Genomic DNA, 23697 nt, shown 5'->3' on the forward strand with positions numbered 1-23697 from the left:
GCTCGGCCTTTGTTTTGGTAGCCTGAACACTAATAAAATTGGGCACGGGTACCAATTTTAGCCGCACCGTGCCGTGCCATAAAATTGAGTGTAGTGTAAACGGGGCTTTAGTAAACGAATGCAGTTTCAGATAATTATCAACTTGCAATTGAGCTACACCACGTATCCCTATTAATGCAAAGCTTCGGTCCGTTAACCGAGTGCAATCAAAAGGCGGTACTCGTCCAAACATTTAGGGGGACAGGTTTTAGCAAAAATTTCGCTAATATCAATTTCGGATCGAACATAGCTATGTCGGTACCTATACACACATAATCTATAGATCATTACATTATCCTGTCGAACATGTCAAGTTGTTTATAATCGTGCAGAGTTTAAAAATATGGAACGTTTCTAGTTTCACAACAGTCGCAAGGGGATAGCTTAGTTATTTGTGCGTCCCCGACAACGTAATAAAGAGCAATAAAACTTTCTAGCGATCCCTTTCTTTCGAGTTACAAAAATTTTATACCTTAACCCCCTTTGAAATATCGATTTGTTATCGCTAAATGTACAGTCTAGACTAGTAATATCATTTGATTTAAAACTGTAATACATTCGGGCAGAGCTACATGCACGACGATCTTAGAAAGTTAGTGAGTAAGCTATATACCGTTTCCCCGAGTTGTGAAATATAAATTTGTGACATGCCACAGGCCAGAGTTATAACATCTCATGCACGCAAATTCCATGTTCGCGTTCCGAACATAAGCAAGCAAGCGTTGAGTTCTCCATGCAAGCTGGCTGGCAACTTTCGTGCGAATAAATTAAGCCGAACGTTATTAAACGTTTGTCTAATAAGAGCTTGCTATTCTACGGATTCAGCGCTGTTAGCCAATGGGAAACTGTATTTTAACGATGGTTTCGTTCAGTAATGAGACTTTGCGTTCGTTTCAACGCCTTCGGTGAATGTTAACTACTAGAACACTGCACTCTGCAGTCGATATATACAAGCATTGAAACAGTAATATGTCACGCCGTGCGGATTGTTAGGCTATCTATAATCAAAGTACGGCATTTGTGGATTGTCGATCGGATATTAATATAAAAGTATTATTTTTCGAGTATTTAGCGTAATGAGTATTACTTGCGTGATAATTTTTGTCGTGTAAGTCCTGAAAAAGCTTAAAACAATTTTCTTGAAAGTTTTATATTGTAAATATTTATTTGTTTTTCGCTCAATATTCATTTGTAAATTTTTGCCATAATTAACACTTATTTGCTCGAGACCTGTCGATATTTCACGAGGCGAAGCCGAATTTACATTTTCTTTTGTCTTAAAGGATCAATGCCATTGTTAATAAGCATGTTGCGGTTGCCGTGCCGTTGTATTTTTAAAACTCACTATTATAACGCCGAATGAACGCCGAAAACGCCGAATGAACGCAGCGACGCCTGCTTTTTAGGGTTGACACACCGGATGTAGCAAATTTCAAGCAAATTTGTTTCCGGATGTCACAATCCAGTGGGCATATTGCAGGTCACAAATTTGATCCACGCTGCATGGCGTGTGCCTTGCCCTTGGTGTCGTGTAACTGTGGTGTAATCAAGTCGTCGTTTTGAAAAGGCTGAGAAGTCACGATGTCTATTACCATTTCCTAGTATCTCTTGAATCAAATTTTATTTTCAGAATGGAGGTCAGTATAACAAGTTTAGTATTTGCTGCCTGCCTGGCTTGTACCATCATTGCATTAAAGAAACCGCATACAGTTTGTACTTTATATATTACAAGCCTGTCAAAATAGTAAAGTCAAATTATTTTTATTTCTTAATTAGATCCGTTACACTTTAGCTGATATCAAAGGAAGGGAAGGGGATAGGTTTAATTCATAGGTAGTAGTTAAACAGTTTGAATTATTTCACACATGAAATCATACCAAACAAGATTACTAGTTTTTTTCAAGGATATATAAATGTGGTTTATTTTGCCTGTGATAAGAGTACAGTATAACTTATAAGTAAAATGGATGAAAAGGCTTCCAACCTGACACTGTATATTTATTAACCCCCTCCCCTAGATGAAACACACTTAGCCGATTGTATTTTTGATTATGGACCAATAACTGGGTTTTGGCTATTTAGTTTCGAACGCTATAATGGGATATTGGGTGATTATTTCACAAATAATAAGTCTGTCGAGCTTCAAATGATGCGAAAGTTTTCAAAGGATCACACTGTCAGCAATTTGGTGTTTCCCGCAGAGTTTAAGGATCAATTGCAACCATTATTGGATAATGCTAAGAGTCGAAACAATTCGAGCCTGTTACTTGTCAATCATGAGGTGGTATTGAAGTTACTGAAGTTAGCGGACGGTGTAGTTGACATTAACGACGAACTGTGGTTTAATGTTTCGAGCTTTTCTTTTGGTGGTCCACACGCAATTGAGAGATTTGATCACGATGAGTTAAGATACCTTACGGAGGTTTACCAAATGTTTTTCCCATCCGTTTCCATTTTTTCCATTCCTGAGTTCTTTGATAAGTATGCCTCTGTGGACTGTGCTGGCGAACAGTTTGGGTCTCAGTTCTCTCGGCTGAATCGTTCCTCCCACATTCTTGCCAAGTGGGCCGCCCAACATGGTGGAAACGTGAGTACCGATTCTACTGATGTAAGACCGGGAGACGTTCTCTATTTTGTCAAACAGACTGTAACTGTCGGCGAACGTGTTTGCACTTTTTGCTTTGCTCGTGTGAATTGGTTTCAGTACCACCCTAAGCGTTTCTCATGTGGCAAGTCGGATGGTAGCCCAGAAGTTTGGTGCGCTAGCTTATTTGATTGTTTTGGTGCATCTGCGTTTATTCCCGTTCAACGAATTTGCGGAAAGTTTCTCCCTGGCTATGACAAACTAGATGGTGAAAATGTTTTATTTGTTCTTCCCTTGAACAAAAAGTGTTTTTTATAATCCCAGTGTATGTAAATTTGTAAGGATGTTATAGTGTTATAAAATATGTTCAAAGTTGACAGATTTAGTTTAATGGGACTTTAAAAGGAACAAAGTTTTCCCTAAGTGTATGCAGCATATAATCTCATATACGTTATTTACTCTCATGTTATGTTTTAGTTAATTATGTCCCCAATTCAACACATGAATGAAATGATTTTTTAATCTGACCAAATTAAGCCATTACATGTGAACGAGGCTCAGGAGCTATTTTTTTCCAAATTCTTCAAAGTTAAGAACTCTTTTTATACATGTGTCGAAAGAGTATGTTTTGCATCTTTGCACATGGCTTATGAGAGTAAAACTTGTAATTCATTTCATTTAATTGAGGCGATGACGTAATTACCAAAAGGGTCTAGTAAATATTTCAGCTATTATAGGGCATGTTTAGTGTGAAAAGATATCTCATGCCAACCAACGAGATGAGTAAAAGTTATAGAAATATAGTTGCTATGTCGGGCAAAGTTATATTTTGCACTGTTAAAATAACCATGTTTGCTAATCTAATAACTTGCAGTTCATTAAATTACGTAGGGCTATATTTTTTGCGTTTCCCAATCAAACTTAGCCTTGCAGTTTCGAGTGAAAGTTTCACTCAACTTGTAGCTGTGTTATTGAATTCGGACTTCACTTTTATCGCTTGGTTTAGAATTTGCTTTTATATGTATATACAAGCTGAAATTCTTCATTTACAATAGCTCGTGTTTTTGAAAATCCTTAACTCTCAAAGTATGAATTAGATGCACGCCAAATTTGATGGTGACTAAATTCCGCGATACATAACATCGTCTCACCATAATCCGTACCCAATGAATTGTAAGTTATAAATTATAATCCATGAATGGGTGTTCCTTTCTTTAACGCGTTATTAGTCGTGTACTAAGCGGTATTCGACTTTATACTTTGAGTTACAATTATATTCATTCAAATTTATTTCGCATAACGTTCCAAAATAACCCTTTAAGGAAGGGCGTAGCAACGTCTTTGAGTAATTCTCATAAAATGCTGTGGAACTCAGCCTAAATAAACAAACAAAACTTTTATCTTGGCTCTTCTGGCTTACGACGAAGAAGCAGTTGTGGTGCGCACTATACAACAGTTTAAAAAAATTCAGTTCCTTTAGCCACCATGCAATAGTATCACAGGGAACGGGATGGTGAGGTTGTGGTGAATCTCCTCGTATAGGTTCGGTCCATAGGCGTCAATCGAACGTTAATTGAGGGGGACCATATTCGTATATATTTGTTATGCCAGGCTTATTTCTATTGAAAGTGAAGTTGTTTTCAAAAAAATATGAATATGGTCCCCCTCGATTAACATTCGATTGACGCCAATGGTTTGGTCAATTGCAAATAGTGTTTTAAACTTTTAACAATACACAGGCTTGGTTCGCTAGGATAAGCCAAAAACTCCTGGCGTCCCCAGTGTTTGCCAGGTTTAGACGTTTTTAAAAGTTGATCCACATAGAAGATATATATTTATTTTCTTCACGATCCATGCTTGTTATACTTATACGTCAATTAAGTCATCTTCCTTCAAGCGACATACTGCACTCCATCAGCGTCTCCATGATATCGTTAGCCGTAAGATTTTTTAAAAGTTATCGGGTCGCCAACGTAACTATAAGAATCATGCTACTAAATTTGGAAGGCCGAGCGTAGTATAGTAACACTATGATTATAGCAACAGCATTGGTACTACTATAACACTATGATTTGCTATCACACTTCTTATCGTGAATTTGCTCTACCTGTTGCTGGTTCTTTCGTCGCAATGTTCGGTTGGAATTTGAACTTAAATAATCAGTCGAGTTTTCTTCTTCTTCATCTTTTACGAAAAGCAATGTTTATTCCTTCCAGTGCCACTGCATAAAGAATGATATCACACTCGTCAAAAATTAGCACAAAAATATTTACCCTGAAGCGGGTCTATTATTTACCTGTGCGAATAAATTTTTTTTTATCTATTTAAGAAATCCACAACATGACCAAACAGCCTGCATGGTCCAATATATAACAAGGAAATTGACATTTGCTTTGGAATGATCATGACTGTCTTGATTTTCATAATCGCATGTGGTAACTTTAATTACTAGATACCGCATATAGAATTCTCTTACACTCGTGAACAGCGGTATGCCAAGCCAAGGGATGGTTAATTTATAGGTTAAACCGTTTTATTTCCTTTCACAGCAACCAGTGATACAGTCAACCAGTGACGAGAAAAGATTGATGGATACGCCATGCATATTTTAAAAGCTGTTTTATAAAATCAAATTTTGAGGGATCTCGAGTTATTTTCTGGCTATTGCAATAACTCGTATATGAAAATATGTACAAATAACAAACCCAGTAAATCTATGTTTGTATAAACTTAATGCGAATTTGTAATTAACTTAACCATTTGTAATGGGAAGGCTTGTACACTTATATAACATACGAACTTCTTGGCAAATTTTTAACTAAATGTATCTTTGCAAAGGAAATTAATATGAGTAAATCCATATGAAAATTGAACTGCATTTCCTGTTCTGGAATGCAGAGTTCTTGAATACCAGTAATCTGTGTATACTGAAATACAACAGGACCGGTCTGGCCGTTTTTACGGAAAATGAAATAGATCTATAGCAAGATATATACGACGTCAAAGCCTGGGTATATATATATAGTGATCTGGTTACCTCTTTGGACGAGATCTCGCCTTTTTCTCCTTGCATTGATTACCATATAATGGAAACGCCCTTATAGTAGCGAAATAATTAAATAAATGTAAAGCTTACAATGTCGTAGTCTCCTAACCATTTTACTATAGGCTTTATTTGTATTGTTTCATAAAGACTCGTTATAAGCTAATACCTCAAAAAATTTCTCGTCTTGTTTAATGTCGTCCTTATAGGCGGGATCATGCAGTAAGCAAACGCAACATTAGCACGCATAATGTGTTTTTATGTATATAGCTACGCGATTCGCTAATATGTCTATACGTGATTATATATATGATTATGTTTATACGTGAGTATTCTCAAATGTTACTTATATAATATTGTGAAACGTCTTTAAAATAGGATAAAGTTTATTGATCTTACTCTAAAGCCGCGTTTACACTAGAGGCCTTGATCTGGCCTGGAACACGTTCACAATACTGTCTTTCTTGTTAATAATTGACAAAATTTCGAACCAGATGCAAAACTCGCCTAAAAATACTATAGTATCATGCACTTATTAAGTTGAGAATAGATCAGGACTAATTAAAAGCCATTCACATCACAAAAATCGTGCTCAAGTGCAGCTCCAGGCCTGTTAGTCTGTTTTCAGCATTAAAAAAGCGAAGTGCATATAAATTGCCCTAAAAAAGTTTGGCAATGCGTATATATATATATAACAATATTGTTAATAATAAAGAAACAAGACAAAAATGAGCGAAATAAACAATGTTTAATGCTCACGTGATTGATATTTACAGTAGTCCCTCGCTACTCGAAATTATATATTAATATTTAATATATATATATATATATATATTTATTATATATATATATATATATATAATTATATATATATATATATATATATATTATATATATATATATATATATATATATATATATATATATATATATATATATATTATATATATATAATATATATATATATATATATATATATATATTTTGAACATATCCTCGTATATTACTGGACAAATTTTGTATTTAACTACCGCCATTCAATTGAAAGGTAGTCAAGCATTTTTATATTACATTCATAGTTATACTTCAGTTAGAATTGTCCTCGACAATTCTAAAATATAAGCACGAAGCGAATGATATGAATATTGCTTTAATTAACACATAGCATTGTATATTTCTGAAGCACCCTTAAATTTGCCAGCTCGTACAACCTTTCGCAAATTTCTTGCAAAGTTGTAATTAACTTTGCAATGAAAATTTATATTAGACAACCTGTTTGCAAAATTCAGCGCAAAAACTACCTTTCATGCAAATTTGCTATCGTGCAAATCTTGCGAACAAGTAGTTTGCACGCGTGTAAACGATTTGCAAACCAAACTCAAATTGAAAGGCTTGCAGTCATATATGCACACATGCAAACCCGTGGCAAATTTTGTTATAAATTTACGACAAATTTGCACGCGTGCAAAACCCGTGGCAAATTTAGTTATAAATTTGCTCCAAATTTGCACGCATGGCAATTTAGTGCAAATCTAGATCCAAATTTCCACGCGAGCAAACTGGTATGCAAAATTGCCGCAAATCGGAAGGTTGCGTTTTACAAAAATACACGCGTGCAAAATTGAAGCAAACTTAGTCTTTTGATTTGGAACTAGTTTGAGTTGCGTGTAAATTTATGCCAAATCAACTTTTCGCCCCGTGTATTCGAGTGGTTTGTAAGTTCTTTTTTTTTATTTTCCTAGTGTTTTACGCTAACTATAAGGAAGCGTTTGTACTCCAAGCTATAGGCAGCGAGTACGGGCCTTTTGGCCCTTACTGAAGTTCTTTTTACGCTAACTATAAGGAAGCGTTTGTACTCCAAGCTATACGCAGCGAGTACGGGCCTTTGGCCTTTACGAAATTTCTTTCCTTGTGGTTACTCACTCTAGCTATACGCACGAGTGTTATTGTTTTCTTTGACTATTTACCTTGAGTGGGCGTATTTAAATTTCTTGACCTTTGTATTGTGGGTGTTTTGGGATTTTTCCCAGCGTGTAAATTCTATATATTTGGTGTGTTTGATACCTTTTTGCTGTTTATTTTTTATCTTGTGAGTGTATTTCATACCCTACCATCATGAGAATTCCATTCTCAAACCGAACGATGGATGTAGGCCTTCCATACGCCGAAGGCGACCCTAAAGTTACAATCAAAGCGGTCATGTCCGATCTACATGATCAATTGAAAGATTCTTTCGCTAAACTACTAGAAGCATGTGTTCTCTTGTCTCCTCGCTTAGTCCGTGTGACTTGTCGCACGCCAATAGCTATGGAAGAGTTTTCTCACAGTGGTTTAACATTCCGTGGAAAGCCAATCCAATTCAGACAAAATATGAAAACATCTAAGTGGGTGAACATCACACGATTAAGCTACGGCGTCCCTGACGATACAGTCATCGCCGCCTTGAAGCCTTATGGCACCATAATAAGTGTCAAAATGGACACGTTTCATAACGTGTATATGGGAGTCAGAAAAGTCCTCATGGAAATCACAAAGCCCATTCCCTCCCGCATTCTCATCGCGGGTCATTGGTGTAATGCCTTTCATCTTGGGCAAACTCAAACGTGTTTCAATTGTAACAAACCTGGCCACTCTGTTAAAGACTGTCCAGCGAGGCATTCAGCTATTATGCTAACAGATAAAGCCATCGAGAGCGCTGTTGTCGACAGTCAAGTTAATAACTCGTCACTACCAGACACTGAATCTACAGTCCTTACAACACAAGTGTCTCTAACTCCTAAATCATATGCAGCTATGGTCCGCGATTCGGAGATGGCCTCAGACGATGATACTCAGGTGAATTCAGCCAAACGTGACAGATCAGAAGATGAGCTTTCCAGCGATTCCTCCCCACAGACAAACGTGGCAAGGTCGCATCCCCATATGAGTCTGACAACATTTTCTCCTCACTAGAAGGTGAAGTCGTTCGTTCAGCAGAAACCAAAGTCGGTAACGACAACGACGACAATGATGGGCTGATGACAAAATTGAAGATGTCAACGAGATGAATGATAATGATGACGAAGATGACGATGATGACGATGATGATGATGATGATGGTGATGATGATGCTGACGAAGATGATGATGACGATAACAAGGTTGACGATGATGATGGAGTGATTGGTGATGATGATGACAAGGAAGATATTGATGACGAAATTCAGGACAATCGTGATCATAACCGAAATGATAGTCGGGAAGTCGACATGAATAACACCACTAACAAGAATAATGCTGTCCAAAATACCAATACCAATGATAAAGTCAAACCAGAGGTAATCATTAATACAGAAGACCTCATCTACGACGAAGACCCTGGAACACAAGCAAGCGTTATTCCCCCCACAGAATCTGAAAGCACTCAAGAAGAAGTAATCATTACTACAGAAAAACTTATCTATGAAGAAGACCACAGAAAAGAAGCAAGCGCCATTCCTCCCAAAAATCCGAAAGCGCTAAAAGTCGAGCTAAAGGTCTTAGAATACGTCGTAAATTTCCTACTGCAAAAGATAGCTCAGAAAATGTTTCTTCTTCTAACGCAAGTTCAGAAGTAACAACGTCTTTCCAGACACTAACCCGTTCACCTCCTCCGACTCCTTTCACCCCAAATGTTCCCCGTAAAAGCAAAATTCCTGTTAGAAACACCCAAGAGATCCTTGCATCCTTCCTCTCATTGAAGAAGACGGCGCCCACGCCAGTTTTTGGTTCTGGAAAAAATCGTAAACAATGGCTGTGTTTCTAAGTTTATTCCTTTTTTTCCTAATGGCTGTTAAAATCTCGATTATATCCTTGAATTGTCAAGGCCTACGAACAACAAATCACCGTGACACTTTATTCTCTTGGCTTAACTGCTGCAAGGCAAGCCTGATTTGCCTTCAAGAAACTCATAGTATTTCTGAATCTGAATTTTCACAGTGGCTATAAGATGCTACTTCCTCTGGACTAATCAACATTGGTTATAAAGTAATTTCATCATCAGGAACCAGTCGTAGCTCGGGGGTTGCCATTTTGTATCATCCCGAATACACTCTTGTTCATAGCTTTAAAGATCAAAGCGGTCGTCTCATTTGTGCTGAGTTCGAAAAAGGTGACTTTTCTATTCAACTCTGCAACATTTATGCCCCCAGAAAGAAGACACCTGGATCCGAGTTCTTCGAATCACTATATGCTGTACTTGATCCTAACACTCCTATTGTCCTCTGTGGTGACTTCAATACAGTTGTCGATGCAACTAAAGATCGATTTGGCTGTAATCCGGACTCAGCCTGGGCATACAATTGGTCTAACACCCTTACTGATCTGATGACCTCGTACAATTGAAATGACATTTGGCGAATGAAGCACCCTAATGACAAAACACTTACCTGGCGTCGTCCTAATGGGAAGCAAGCCTCTCGTCTAGACATGTACTGGATTTCATCCTTCTTCGTACCAAATGTATCGAGAGTGGATATTCTCCCTTTTTTCCGCTCAGATCACTCTTATATTTACCTCGAACTGAGTTCACCCGGTATTAAACGTGGTAGAGGCTTATGGAAACTCAACACCAGCCATTTAAGAGACCCTGCTTTTATTGAACTGATTACTGATTTCTGGTTATCATGGCGCCAACTGAAACCCTCCTTCCACTCTCTGAGTGCCTGGTGGGATGCCGGAAAAACTCGCCTTCGTCAACACGCATGTTCATATTCCCTATCTAAAGCTAAAACAAGCCGTGCTACTATATCATCACTAGAAAAACATTATTTCACGTACACCGACGTGAATCAGCCGGAGAAGATGTCAAGCAACTTATCTCGGAAACACAAGAGGAGTTGGAGTCTGCTCATCTAGCAAGAGCTTGTGGTGCCCGAATACGATCACAGGTCCAATGGGCCGAAGAAGGTGAAACTTCCTCGGCGTACTTTTACCGATTAGAAAAGAAACGTGCCCGTCAACGAATTATCTCTTCTGTACGTAATATTGCCGGAGTCGTCGTATCCTCCGCTAAGTCCATTGCCTTGGCGTGGATCCAGTTTTACGCACTCCTCTTCACAGCCCAACCTTTGGACCCCAGACATCAAAACTTCTTCCACAATTGTATCACCATGCGTCTGTCAGACGAAGAGAAAACACCACGCGATGGAAAGCTTACAAACGCTGAATGTCGTAAAGCCCTTGATGGTATGGCCTCCAATAAGTCCCCTGGCTTGGACGGTCTCCCAGCCGAATTTTATAAACAATTCTGGCCCATCCTCGGTGACGATTATGTCGAAATGATGAACTTTTGCTTTACGAACAAATGTTTATCCCCCAGCCAAAGATCCGGTGTTATCACCCTATTACACAAGAAAGGAGATCGATTAGACATGAAAAACTGGAGACCCATCACCCTCTTATGTGTCGACTACAAAATAGCAGCCAAAGCCCTTGCTAATAGGCTTCTCGGCGTCCTCCACAGTGTTATCTGTCCCGACCAGTCCTGTGGAGTCCCAGGACGAAACAGTGCTGAAAATGTAAGATTACTCCACGATATCGTTGATCATGCTAACAAATGAGGTACTGGCGGTGCCATAATCTCTCTCGACCAAGAGAAAGCATTTGATCGTGTAGACTGGTCTTACCTCAGAAACGTTCTCGAAAAAATGAACTTTGGTCCTTTCTTCTGTAATTGAGTCTCGTTACTCTACACGAAAATATTTTCAGGCATCCTGCTGAATGGGGAACAAAGTGAACTCTTCCCTGTTTCTAGGGGGGTACGACAAGGCTGTCCCCTCTCACCTTTATTATATGTCATAGTTGCTGAAACAATTGCCTGTGCAATTCGACAAGACTCTAGTATCGACGGCTACCCTCTACCTAACAGCAAACGTGTAAAAATTTGTCAGTATGCTGATGACACCTCCGTTATAGTCCTATCCCAGCCTGCCTTAGAAGCCCTCTTCAAGTTATTTAATCGTTATGAACTCGCATCTGGAGCAAAATTAAATCCCAAGAAGTCACATGGCCTCCTATTCGGCACCTGGCAAGGTCGCGATGACCTTCCTATCCTTCTACTATGGTCCAGCACCTCCATTACTGTACTTGGCTCATCCCTTCGTAACTCAGGATCTGAAGATTGGGCATCAAAAATCAGAACCCTCTCCTCCTTGTTCTCCACCTGGAAAACTCGAAAGTTATCATACCACGGTCGTGCTCTTCTTTCAAATGTACTAGGCCAGAGCCTCTTTTGGTACCTGATATCCTTTTCCTGCATCCCAACAACGTTATTAAGGAATCAACTCATCGGTTTTCGGTTTTATATGGCAAAAAAAGAGAGAATGGCTGGCCCGCTCCTCTGTCACACAGCACTCTACTCTGGGCGGTCTTGGTATTATTGACATCAAACAGAAAGCCGTTTCTCTACACGTATTATGGATAAAGCGTCTTGTCCTCCATCCAGACTTACCGTGGGCAATCTATTTTGCAATGTATCTTCGCCCTGCCTTTCCTGGCCGTTCCATCCAACAGATCTTATCCTTGGCAACGCCTCCAAAATATGCTATGGTCAACCTTCCTCCTTTCTACCGCTCTGTTATGGAGTCCTGGTTCTCGCTTCTTCGAAAGTTCATCAATGGCGAATTTACTATTGAAGGCACCAATGGTTCCTCTTGCACTTTACTTCCTTGTCAGCCAACTTTGTCTATAAGCTACTATCAATTCGTGAACGTACACAACATCGATGCGTGGAGAAGTATCGTGGTTGGGGTCTTCAGTGTGAATGGGCGATGGTCTGGCACAATTTATCCTTATGGCGCTATATTCGTCCTGTCAGAAATACATCGTGGTTGGTAGCTCACGGTATCCTTCCTACAGCAGATCGTCTACTCCGATTCGGCATGAACGTCAATCCCTTCTGCCATTGCGGCCAAAATGAAACTCTAGTCCATATATTCACCACCTGTTGTCTCGCCCTTCAACTTGTTTGCTGGTACCACGCCATTCTCCGAAAGTATTCCCCAGCACACTTCCCCACTCCCAGTCAGATCCTGTTTGGCCTACAAAAGCTCTACTCAAATTCCGCCTGTATCCCTGCCTCTTAGGCATCATCAGACATTACGTGTGGACCGCTCGAAATTCATATCGTTTCGACAAAGTGTTTCCCAGTTTGAGATATCCAGAGATAAGATCAAATCAACTCTTCGATTCCAACTATACAAACATCGACACTTTCGCCGAAACCAATTCTCCGACCTGTGGCTAGTTAACGACACATTTGGCTCCCTCACCTCGGCTGAAATAGCATTTAGCCCATTCTTAAATGACTTATGTTAACGGCACACCTATATGTAATATTCTCTTGCGGGGTCAAGTATCATGTTTGGCTGCGTCGGGGGATGGGTCTTCCGGAATATCCCCCAGCTAGCAGTGTGTCTTTCTAAGCTTCCTTGGTTGCCCGGCTTGGACGGACATTGTGGTCCAGAGAGCATGGTTCTGGCTGATGTACCCAGATCCTTTGTTCCTAAACACCCGGGACATTCCATTGCCTTTTAATGTTGTTATTTTGTACCTCAAAGGCCCTGCAGCATCCTTCGTTGGTATGCCAATGGTGTCCGGCGAGCTGTCTTTTTGTTCTTCGTGGACTTGGTGGTCGCCCTAGAGGAAAGTACTGCCGTTGTTCTCGACAATGTTTGTGATGTAACTCCGTGTCTCTCTTGGCATCTGTCAAGGAGACTTGTAATTTTGTTGTCCCTTCGGCGTATTGTTCTTTCATATGGACTGTCCTGTACTGTCGTTGTGTTTAAAGTGTAGCTCGCCTGCGGACGAGTTACACTGGTGACTTTGGGCCGCTCGCGTCGATCGTGTAATTTCCATCATTACTGCCATTCATTACCATTAGAATACCATTCACGTGTTGTATCATGGCACAGGGGAGAGAATCATACCCTCTGACGATCTGCGTCACTAAGTAGTGGCCCCCTTGGGTAAGGCGATTGCATGGGTCCAGGCTCCATTGCACCGTCGGAGTCGATAAGCCCATCGTCGTTCAACTCAAAATCAGATCAAGTGTAGTATCTGTTCTTATCAGCTTAATATCTGATATGTTAGGCAATGCCTAACTCATATATTAAACTGATTTTTGGCCTTCGGCCCTGGGATTGAAGCTTGCTTCGCCCTGGCCACGGGTTGTCTCGGTATTGCACTACATCCGAGTACGGCCCTCTTCCCCTCAACGGGGGAAGAATAATCATCATTTGAATCGAAACAAAAAACTCGGTCGGTATAAGTAATTTTATCATCTATGGTATCCGATCTAGTAGCTATCTATCTCATATTCAGTCATGCAACCGGTTCTATATTATCATTCAATGCAATAACTTAATTGGCATTGTTCTTTCTAAATTCTGTTTCGGTAGAGTTAAACCTCACATATCAACTCACGGCCGCTTTCCATTTCAGACGAACCGCCACCGCCGCCGGACTCCTCCATCGATCGGGAAACCAGTTACGAACAGCCGCAATGATAACCAAACGGCGAACGTACGTACCTGTATGAACATTATTCACTACTGTACGTTAATGACCGCGATCGAAACGCTTCGTTGCCACAATTATAAGTCAACGGCGCTGCCACAAAAGCATACTTACCTGACGCGAGAGGCACCTTGATCAACTAGGAGGTCCTCTCAGGATGAGGCCCTTTCATTGCACTTCGACTGGGTTGACTCCTGCGATTACCCCTAATGTGGGTAACTCGAGCGTATAATTTCTGGTAGTGGGGACCTGCGTTCGCGCTCGTCCCCTTCTCCCTTCGGTTTGGCCTCATAATTCAAAACTGAAAATCGAAAAACAACAAGTCTAAAACAGCGAAGCAGCGACAATTATTAATGTGCCGCCGCCGCATGCGTGCGTGTGAAAGATAATAACAACTTGATTTTATAACTCGGAAAATCGGAATCTCGGAAAATCGTTTGAAATTCGACACCTATTGATCAGCTCTCGCTACCGATCGATGGATGGCGTGCCATTACTATATATACATATACTACCACCGCTACCGCAGCGTCGAGAGGTTCGTCACACTATATATAACAAGGTCTCGGATATCAGCACATACCACAGCACCACAACTCTTGCGAGGCAACACATCGACGTAGATAAAAAATAACCAACTACCTTTCGGAACTGTTGCGAAAGCAAATGAACGAAAACCGCAAAAACAGCTCCCCTAACCCTAACCCCAACTCTCGACGGTAATGGCTCGGCGGTAGCAGCAAAGCGTGACCGCGAGGACGTCTCGGCAAGCGTAGGTGGCCCGCCGGCCTCGCATCGTACCCGTTCACGAAATAACGAGAGCTGCAGCGACATTGCTTCGCTTCTTCTTCGTGCCGGCGACTGATTCAGCTCGCTCGATCGCACACCAGCAGCGGCCACCAGGTCGAGCGGGCTCGCCGCGGCGCAATAAAGTCTTGGTGGCGAGGCGAAGACGGGTTATCGCTTCTCGGCCTTTTGGCTAAGTACAGTATTAGTTTTTTGAAAAGAATAATGGTTTTCAAGCAAGTTCTCAAGTGATTCAAGAAAGTTGGTGTTTTTCTGTTCCTGTTGGTCTCAAGTTCTTTTCTGGTGTTGCTGTTCTCTTCTGTGTCTTGGTGTGTACTGCTGTTTGGTTGCTGCTCCTAGGGCCTTGGTGGTCCCTCGCTGGTCCACTAGCCTGGGGGCTGTTGGTGTCTCTTACTTAGTGTGGTATTATCTGTCCTATTTTGCGTTTCCTTTGGCGTCGCGTGTGGACAACAACGTCTGTAGACAAATTGTCGCAGACGGGGTAACATTTTATTTTTTTTCGTGTGTGTTGATTTATTGGTATGCCCATCTACGAGATAAAGCGTGCGGTGGTGGGTACTATCCCTGACTTGGCCTTAAAACCGAAACCTAGTCTGACCGAACTAATTGATGACTTTGAAAGCCAGTTGGGTCCAGCTGGTTTAACTGGCCTGATGGTCAACATAATGCAACATTCGGCAAAATCGTTTATTGTCCATCTTGTAAAACCTGAACAGGTTCCCGAATTTGTGGCGAATGGAATCAATTTTAGAGGTCATCCGGTCAAATTGACTGCTGCAAAGGGAACGACAACTGTCGTTTTAGAGCGGGTTCCTTATGGCCTTAATACTCAGGTCATAGAGGCAGAACTTAAACCCTTTGGCGTTGTAAAGGGTTCGAAGTCTTCCAAATATAAAGGCTTATCAATCTCTAAGGTTGTATTGGAAATGGAACTAAAGCAGTGTATTCCAAGCAGAATCTTTATCCAAGGCAACCCTGTTAATGTCTTCTACAAAGGACAACCCCGATCCTGTTTCGTATGTGGACAAGCAGGCCATGAGGCCAAGTTCTGCCCAACAAAAAAGGGGCCGCGTCGTAATGAGGATCTGGGTCCTCAGAAAGACAAAACCACCCCCGTTAAGGATATTTCTCCTCTTTCGGACAATCGAAAGCGTGCTCGTGTAGTTTTGTCAGATGATGACGATGCTTTGTCATTTTCTGAGGTGGTTAATGGTAACTCTTCGTGGCACCCCCCACCACCGCCCCGTTCGAAAACTCCCTCTCCTAATGATCCACCGGTAGTCAAAGAGGTTCCGCCCAAGGGGACAAATCCATCTACAGCCCTTCCCCATGAACAATCTATTTCTGGGGAAATAGTGGTGGAAAACGAGTTTGTGCCTCCTGTGGAGACTGTAGCAATGGATGTCTCCATGACAAAGCCTGTCATGGAAGCAGAGTCTGAGGACCCTGCAGTCGGTTTGGATGCTTCCAATCCGTCCCGTTCATCCCCTGAGTCGGGTGTAGACGTGCCCTTACCCGCTGATCCGCCGGATCCACCTGCTGAGTTTGTCACTCCACCAACCGATCCAGCTGAATCTCAAGAATCTGATAAAGCAAAGGTGTCTTCTGGTACTGATTTAGTCAGAAAGTTAATGGAGGGTTCCAAAAAAACCCTGGTTCCCCGGCCTACCCTACCACCATCGTCGTCATCTTCTGGTTCCTCCTCCAGTGAGAAGAAGATTGTGCAAAAAACTCGCAGGAACGTGTCTGGATCTGTTATAGCTTCACCACTTTCTGGTCGCAAATCTACTCGCCCAAGCCCGCTACCTACCGGCTGCGGTGTAATTCCTACGTCTCCGAACATTTTTTCCACCTTAACCGATGAAGGAGAATCGCAATAAGATCGTAACAATTAATTGTCAGGGACTGTGGTCCCTGGATGCTCGACTTGTCTTTTTTTTGTGGCTAACTTGTTTCTGTCCGGACATTGTCTGTCTGCAGGAAACGCACGCGACCTCTATCGCCGAATTCCAGGGTTGGTTAGACTCACATAATTGTGCTTCTAATTCCACCCAGTATAAATGTGTTAGTTCCCCGGGTAGCGCGCGTTCCTCGGGTGTTGCCATTCTTTACCGTTCTAAATTCCAGGTGGAGTGTACGAAGAGGGATGATGAGGGAAGACTCGTTGTTGCCGAGTTCTCTGGTGACAGTGGTGATTTCCAAGTCATGTGCCTCTACGCGCCTAACGATAAAACCGAAGGGAAACATTTTTTTGAGTCCCTTTACCAAGCAATCGATCCTGACATCCCTTTGTTGATGTGCGGTGACTTCAACGCGACAGTTGATCCTCGTATTGATCGTTTCGGTTGTAATCCCGACTCCCCATGGGCAAACAATTGGGCCTCCACTCATCACGATCTGATGAGTACATTCGAACTGTATGACACCTGGCGTGCTTTACATCAGGGAGTTAAGGAGTTCACCTGGAGGAGGACGAATGGTTCCCAGGGGTCTAGAATCGATATGATTTGGCTGTCGAAAAGATGGATGGGTCGGGTCCATGTTGTAGATATAGCTCCTTTTCTTCGCTCTGATCACAGTTGTGTGTATCTGGAGTTGGACCTCCCCAGTGGGGTGGAACGTGGACCAGGTTGTTGGAAGTTCAACGTTTCGCTTCTTCAGAACGAAGCCTTTTGTGCTGAAGTTGAAAAATTTTGGCACAGCTGGCGCCGAAGCGCAGTCGGTTTGTCCGGCTTTCGAATTGGTATGAAGCAGGCAAGACAAAGCTCCGCGCTTTGGTTCGGGATTTTTCAAAGCAACTTGCTAGGGAAAAGAACGAACGTATTTTGTTGTTGAACGTCCAGCTTAAAGATCTCGAGAAACGGGCCCATGATGGTAACAATCTCTCCGTGCTTCTTGAGGAAACGAGGGCTGAACTTGATGAACTGTTGCTTCATCGGGCTCAGGGTGCTCGGTTACGGGCGAGAATCCAGGATGCTGAAGAAGGGGAGAGATCGACGTCTTATTTCCTGAGACAGGAAAAGGTTCGTGGTCAGCGGAGACTGATTGATGCCATTAGGCGGAAACATGGCTCCACGGCAACGAGCACGAAAGATGTCTTGAACGTCTGGCGAGATTTCTACTTCGACTTATTCTCATCTCAAGAATTAGTTGAAGAAGATCAAGAGCTGTTCCTGAACAGCATAGAACGTACTCTGTCGCCAGAAGATTCGGAGTTATGTGAAGGTGACCTCACGATCGAGGAATGTTGGAGAGCTGTCTCCAAGATGTCCAAAGCCAAAACGCCCGGGGTAGATGGTTTCCCGGCTGAATTTTTCATTCGGTTCTGGAAGCTGTTGGGCCCAGATTTGGTCGAGGTGCTTAACTCCTGTTACCATCAAGGTGTTCTACCAAAATCCCTAAGATGCGGTGCAATTTCGCTTCTTTTTAAGAAGGGGGATTGTCTTGATGCAGTGAATTGGCGTCCGATAACACTCTTGTGTGTGGACTACAAGATCGCCGCAAAAGCTTTAGCTAATCGACTTCTTGCCGTAATTGCGACCGTTGTTTCGCCCGATCAGTCCTGTGGAATTCCGGGTCGCTTTTGTGGTGAGAATGTGCGACTTCTGTTAGATGTCGCCGATTATGCAGACCGTTACACCGTTCCGGGAGCAATTGTCTCCCTGGATCAAGAAAAGGCCTTTGATCGTGTGGAATTTTCCTTCATGATGAAAGTCCTTGACCGCATGGGATTTGGCTCGTCGTTTAGGCGCTGGATAAGACTTCTTTACACCGATGTGGTTTCTGCAGTCTCTGTGAATGGATTCCTCACGGATTTCTTTCCGGTGACTCGGGGAGTACGTCAAGGGTGTCCGCTCTCGCCGTTATTGTATGTCTTGGTGATGGAATCTTTGGCATGTGCAGTTCGCGGTGATCCAAACATCGACGGTTTTCCTCTCCCCGGAGGAAACAACGTCGTGAAACTGTCACAATATGCCGATGATACGTCTTGTCTCGTTTGCCGCGATGGTTCTCTCATCGCACTTTTTGGTTTGTTTGCGAAGTATGAGCGTGCAAGCGGCGCTAGGCTGAATCAGGGCAAATGCTCAGGAGCAAATACAGTTTACTTCTTGGTTCCTGGCGTAATCGTACTTCGCTACCAGTGGATATTCGGTGGTCTTCCAGCCACATCAAGGTCCTAGGAACGAGAATCTCCGCAGGGGGTGATCAGGACTGGGAGCCTGCGTTACGAACGCTGGAAGCAATCTTTCATTCCTGGCAACGCCGTCAGTTATCATACCGAGGTCGCGCGATAATTGCATGCGTACTGGGTGTGAGCCGTTTCTGGTACTTGGGTTCCACGGTATCGGTAAGTTCACATCTGGTACATAGGATAGATAAACTTATGTTTGACTTCGTGTGGGACAATAAAGGGGAGTGGCTCAAGAGGGTCTCAGTCTGTCAGCTTTTTTCCAATGGAGGATTAGGTGTTGTCAACGTGTCTCTGAAGCTAGCATCACTCCTGGTGATGTGGGTGAAACGCTTCCTTGTTGGTACAGAGCATCAGTGGAAGTGTTTTTTCCGACACTTCCTCCGCCGGGCATTTCTTGCCGAACCAGTCAATCGAGTATTCAACCTCAAGCACGTGGGATCATCAACTCTACGTCGCCTCCCAGACTTTTACCATCAAGTCATCCTAGCATGGCTACGATTAGGAGGTGGCCTTAATGATGGTGGTCCCTGTGAACAATCAACAAATGCAGTTGTTTGATCTTACTGCTAAAGTTGCGTACTTAGCATTGCAACCGTCAGTGGCTCATCGTTGTTTGGGCAAGTTTCAGCAGTATGAACTCCATTGGCCAAATATTTGGAAGGACTTATCTCTGCTGTTTATCGATCGTCCGGTATGGAAAACGAATTGGTTAATATGTCATGGTATCCTGCCAACTGCGGACCGTTTATCCAAGTGGGGAGTAATCTTTAATCATATGAACTGTCATTGTGGTGCTTTGGAGTCTCAGCAACACCTTTATGAGTCCTGTCCTGTGGCTAAAGAAATGGTTGACTGGTTCGAGGGGTTGTTAAGCCGCTGGCCTCGTTTCGGGCGCCAGCTTTCGAACGCAGAAGTCCGGTTTGGTTTTGCGGCTTCGGTCAAAATTCCAGCCGGATATAAATTTCTCTTGGCAACCCTCAGACATTACATCTGGGTCGCTAGAAATGCCTGGCAATTTGAGGATATCCGTCCAGATCCCTGGGGCTTGGTTGAGAAAATCGTGTCTTCATTCCGATTTGTCTCAATGGTCCAACGGCGTCAAACAAGTGAAGTGTTTTACACTAACGAGTGGCTTGCTGGGGGAGTGCTGAAGTCTTTGTTGACGGTCTCTGATGCTTCTCGTCCAAGAGAGTCGACTCCCACCCCTCCTGTGGTCGGTTAATTCTGGTTAACGGCTCGGTGTTTTCTCCGTAAGGAGATTAGCCGAGCAACGGCGTGTTGAATTTTTGTTTGGCACGTCCTCTTTAAGCCGTATACCTTCTTTTTAGGTTATAGGGTCATGCCCTTGCCCCGTAAATGGAGGTAGCGTCTCCTGCCCCAGGAAGGGGGGTGGTCTACCCGGCCTCCCTTTCTCTCTGCATGCCCCCGCGTGCGTTTCCAGCCTTTGTCCTGTTTTTTTGTCAAGTCCGGTTTTTCTTGCAGACACAGCGGTCGCTTTTACTAGTTGTACTGCTGTTGCCTGTTTGTGATCCCAGTTTTTGTTTAATGTTTGTTTAATGTTTGTTTTTGTTTTGTCAGGGATCCTACTTGGGAGTAGCCATTCTTGGCTTGCTTTCAGGTAGATTGCAATTTGTAACCGGGGTTGAGACGGGTGCCCTATTGGGTGTCTCTGCTTAGCCTTGGGCTTCCTTTTCGGGAAGCAGAATTTTCGATCTGGTTTTGGGCCCATGGGCCGCTCATGTCGTTTCACGCTTACCACGTGCTTTACATCATCCATCCACCATCCACGGTTGTTTCATGGCATGGGAGAGAGGCTCACAACCTCTGTCGATCTGCGTCGCTTGTAGCGGCCTCCCTGGGTGTGGCAACACGAAGGGTTCAGGCTCCATTGCACCGTCGGAGACGACAAGCCAGTTGTCGTTCGATCCAAAATAAGATCAAGTGTAGTATCTGTTCTTATCAGCTTAATATCTGATATGTTAGGCAATGCCTAACTCATATATTAAACTGATTTTTGGCCTTCGGCCCTGGGATTGAAGCTTGCTTCGCCCTGGCCACGGGTTGTCTCGGTATTGCACTACATCCGAGTATGGCCCTCTTCCCCTCAACGGGGGAAGAATCAAATCATTTGAATCGAAACAAAAAATTCCCTCGGTATAAGTAATTTTATCATCTATAGCATGCATCAATCTAGTAGCTATCTATCTCATATTCAGTCATGCAACCGGTTCTATATTATTATTATTCAATGCAATAACTTAATTGGCATTGTTCTTTCTAAAATTCTGTTTCGGTAGAGTTAAACCTCACATATCAACTCACGGCCGCTTTCCATTTCAGACGAACCGCCGCCGCCGCCGCCGCCGCCGGACTCCTCGATCGATCGGGAAACCAGTTACGAACAGCCGCATTGATAACCGAAACGGCGAACGTACGTACCTGTATAAACATTATTCACTACGTAACGTTAACGACCGCGATCGAAACGCTTCGTCGCCACAGTTATAAGTCAACGGCGCTGCCACAAAAGCATACTTACCTGACGCGAGAGGCACCTTGTAATTTTAGGGTGTCTAGTCTAGTGAGTATCTTTTCCCAAGGGGTGAACACTAGGTTTACTGGCCCTTGTTTTCTCTTCTTTGATTATTTATTCAGGGGGGGCAAAGGACGGCCTTTGCTGGACTCCCTGTAGGTCTTTTTATTTTATTTTATTTTATTTTATTTGGGGGGCAAAGGACTAGCCTTTGCTGGACCCCTTTCTTTGTTGTTTCTTTTTGGGGGGCAAAGGACTGCCTTTGCTGGACTCCCTTTCTGTGTTTTCCAGGGGGGGCAAAGGACTAGCCTTTGCTGGACTCCCTTATTTCTGTTTCTTGGGGGCAAAGGACTAGCCTTTGCTGGACTCCCTTATTTCTGTGTGTTTTTTCTTGGGGGGCAAAGGACTAGCCTTTGCTGGACTCTTTTGTGTCTATATTTCTTTGTGTCTATATTTGGCACAGACCTTTCTGGTGATACTTTTTATTAGTATCCTTTTTTTCAGAGGTTGATTTGTATATATTTCTGTGTTTAAAACCTCTTAATTTTTCACGATGTCTTGTCCTGACTTCACTGCTGCTGATTTTGCCAAATGGAATAAAACATCATCCATTTTCAAAATTCCAGCACGTTTGATTGCAAAGGAAGCTATCAAGGATGTTAGGATAGCATTGATCGATGCCATTGGTGCCGACCGGGTTTCGTGTGTGCAGGCCCTGCCAGATAAATGTTTTCGTGTTGAATTTACGGCAGAGTCTTACAATGTTGGCTACCAAACTAATGGTTTATCTTTTAGGGGAATCACCATCACCCCATCTCCGGCATATGAGACATTAACTAGGGTGATTGTTGACCGCGCCCCTGTCCAGATGCCGGATAAGTATTTCTCTGCGGCATTGTCACCATATGGTCGTGTGGTTAGCGTTCAGCACTTGTCTGTTCGAAAATACCCCCATATTAAAACCGGGACCCGCATGGTGATAATGTCCATTAACAAGCCTATCCCGCCAGTGCTTCAACTTGCAAACTTTTCTTGTGCAGTGAAGTACCGGGGCTAGCCAAATTACTGCTTTGGCTGCAAGTCCTTTGGGCATGTGCCTCGTCAGTGCCCAAATCATAAGGATAAAGGGCGTAAGGTCCCAAACCGTTCATCTTCGGTCAAGCCTTCTGAGACTGCTGGCAAGACAGTTGGCTCTGAAAGTAATGAGCGGGTTGCTGTGGTTGATGTACCAGCCCAAAACGCAAAGCTATCTCTACCAAAGTCTATTTTTCCACCTCAGACCTCCGGTGTGCCAATGGAGATATCTTCTACGGTATCTTCAGAGGTATCTAGGGATAGTAGGGTTGGGCTGTCCATATGCATCAGCCAGTTTTCCAAAATTTCGGAGTCTGTCTCCTTCAATGGCACTTTCTCTTGCTCGAGAGAAGTTACTGTCATGGAGCATAGAGTGGTTAAGCCTCGTCCCCCAAAGAAGGATAACTTTATCCGGAAGGGGATCAATAAGAGGCGTAAGATCAACCGCTCTACCCTTATAGAGACGAAGCGTGTTTCACCCGTTGCTCTATCCGTTCCTCTTCCTCCTCCTGCTACTTTGGATGTCCCTTCTATTCCAGTAGCTAATCGTTTTCAGGCCCTCAAAGACCATCTGGAGGACCTTAACGATTTGGACGTCCTTGGACAGTCGGTGGTAGACACCGAGTTGGTTGTTTCCCCCACTGTTCATTCTGCGGAGGCGGAGGCTTTGCCTTCTCCGGAGCGAACACCGGTTGCCTCTACACCTCGACCGGCTCTCTCAGAATCTTCTTCGCAGGATTCAGAGGGAGAGTTCTCATCGCCTCCTGCTACACCTCGGGTGACTGCCGCTGAAACAGCAATTGTCCCCATTGATTATCGATTCCCTGATGAGGATGGTACTCCTAAATCAATGGGGGGAATGCTACTCTGCTCTTCTGCTCCTGCTGCTGG

General features: G+C 43.1%; 3 non-coding genes across 3 annotated transcripts; all 3 read left to right on the plus strand.

The window, feature by feature from the left end:
- The first annotated feature begins 13711 nt into the window (after positions 1 to 13711).
- LOC114543277 lies at positions 13712 to 13894 on the plus strand. Its single transcript, XR_003689957.1, has one exon. It is a non-coding gene; the product is annotated as a U2 spliceosomal RNA (small nuclear RNA).
- A 412-nt stretch (positions 13895 to 14306) lies between these two features.
- LOC114543274 lies at positions 14307 to 14470 on the plus strand. The gene has a single exon (XR_003689955.1). It is a non-coding gene; the product is annotated as a U1 spliceosomal RNA (small nuclear RNA).
- Positions 14471 to 21109: 6639 nt separating this feature from the next.
- On the plus strand, positions 21110 to 21302 carry LOC114543278. Its single transcript, XR_003689958.1, has one exon. It is a non-coding gene; the product is annotated as a U2 spliceosomal RNA (small nuclear RNA).
- The last annotated feature ends 2395 nt before the right edge of the window (positions 21303 to 23697 follow it).

The sequence above is a fragment of the Dendronephthya gigantea genome, unplaced genomic scaffold, assembly GCF_004324835.1.
Source record: "Dendronephthya gigantea isolate DGI-Jeju-01 unplaced genomic scaffold, DenGig_1.0 000431F, whole genome shotgun sequence".
Lineage (NCBI taxonomy): Eukaryota > Metazoa > Cnidaria > Anthozoa > Malacalcyonacea > Nephtheidae > Dendronephthya > Dendronephthya gigantea.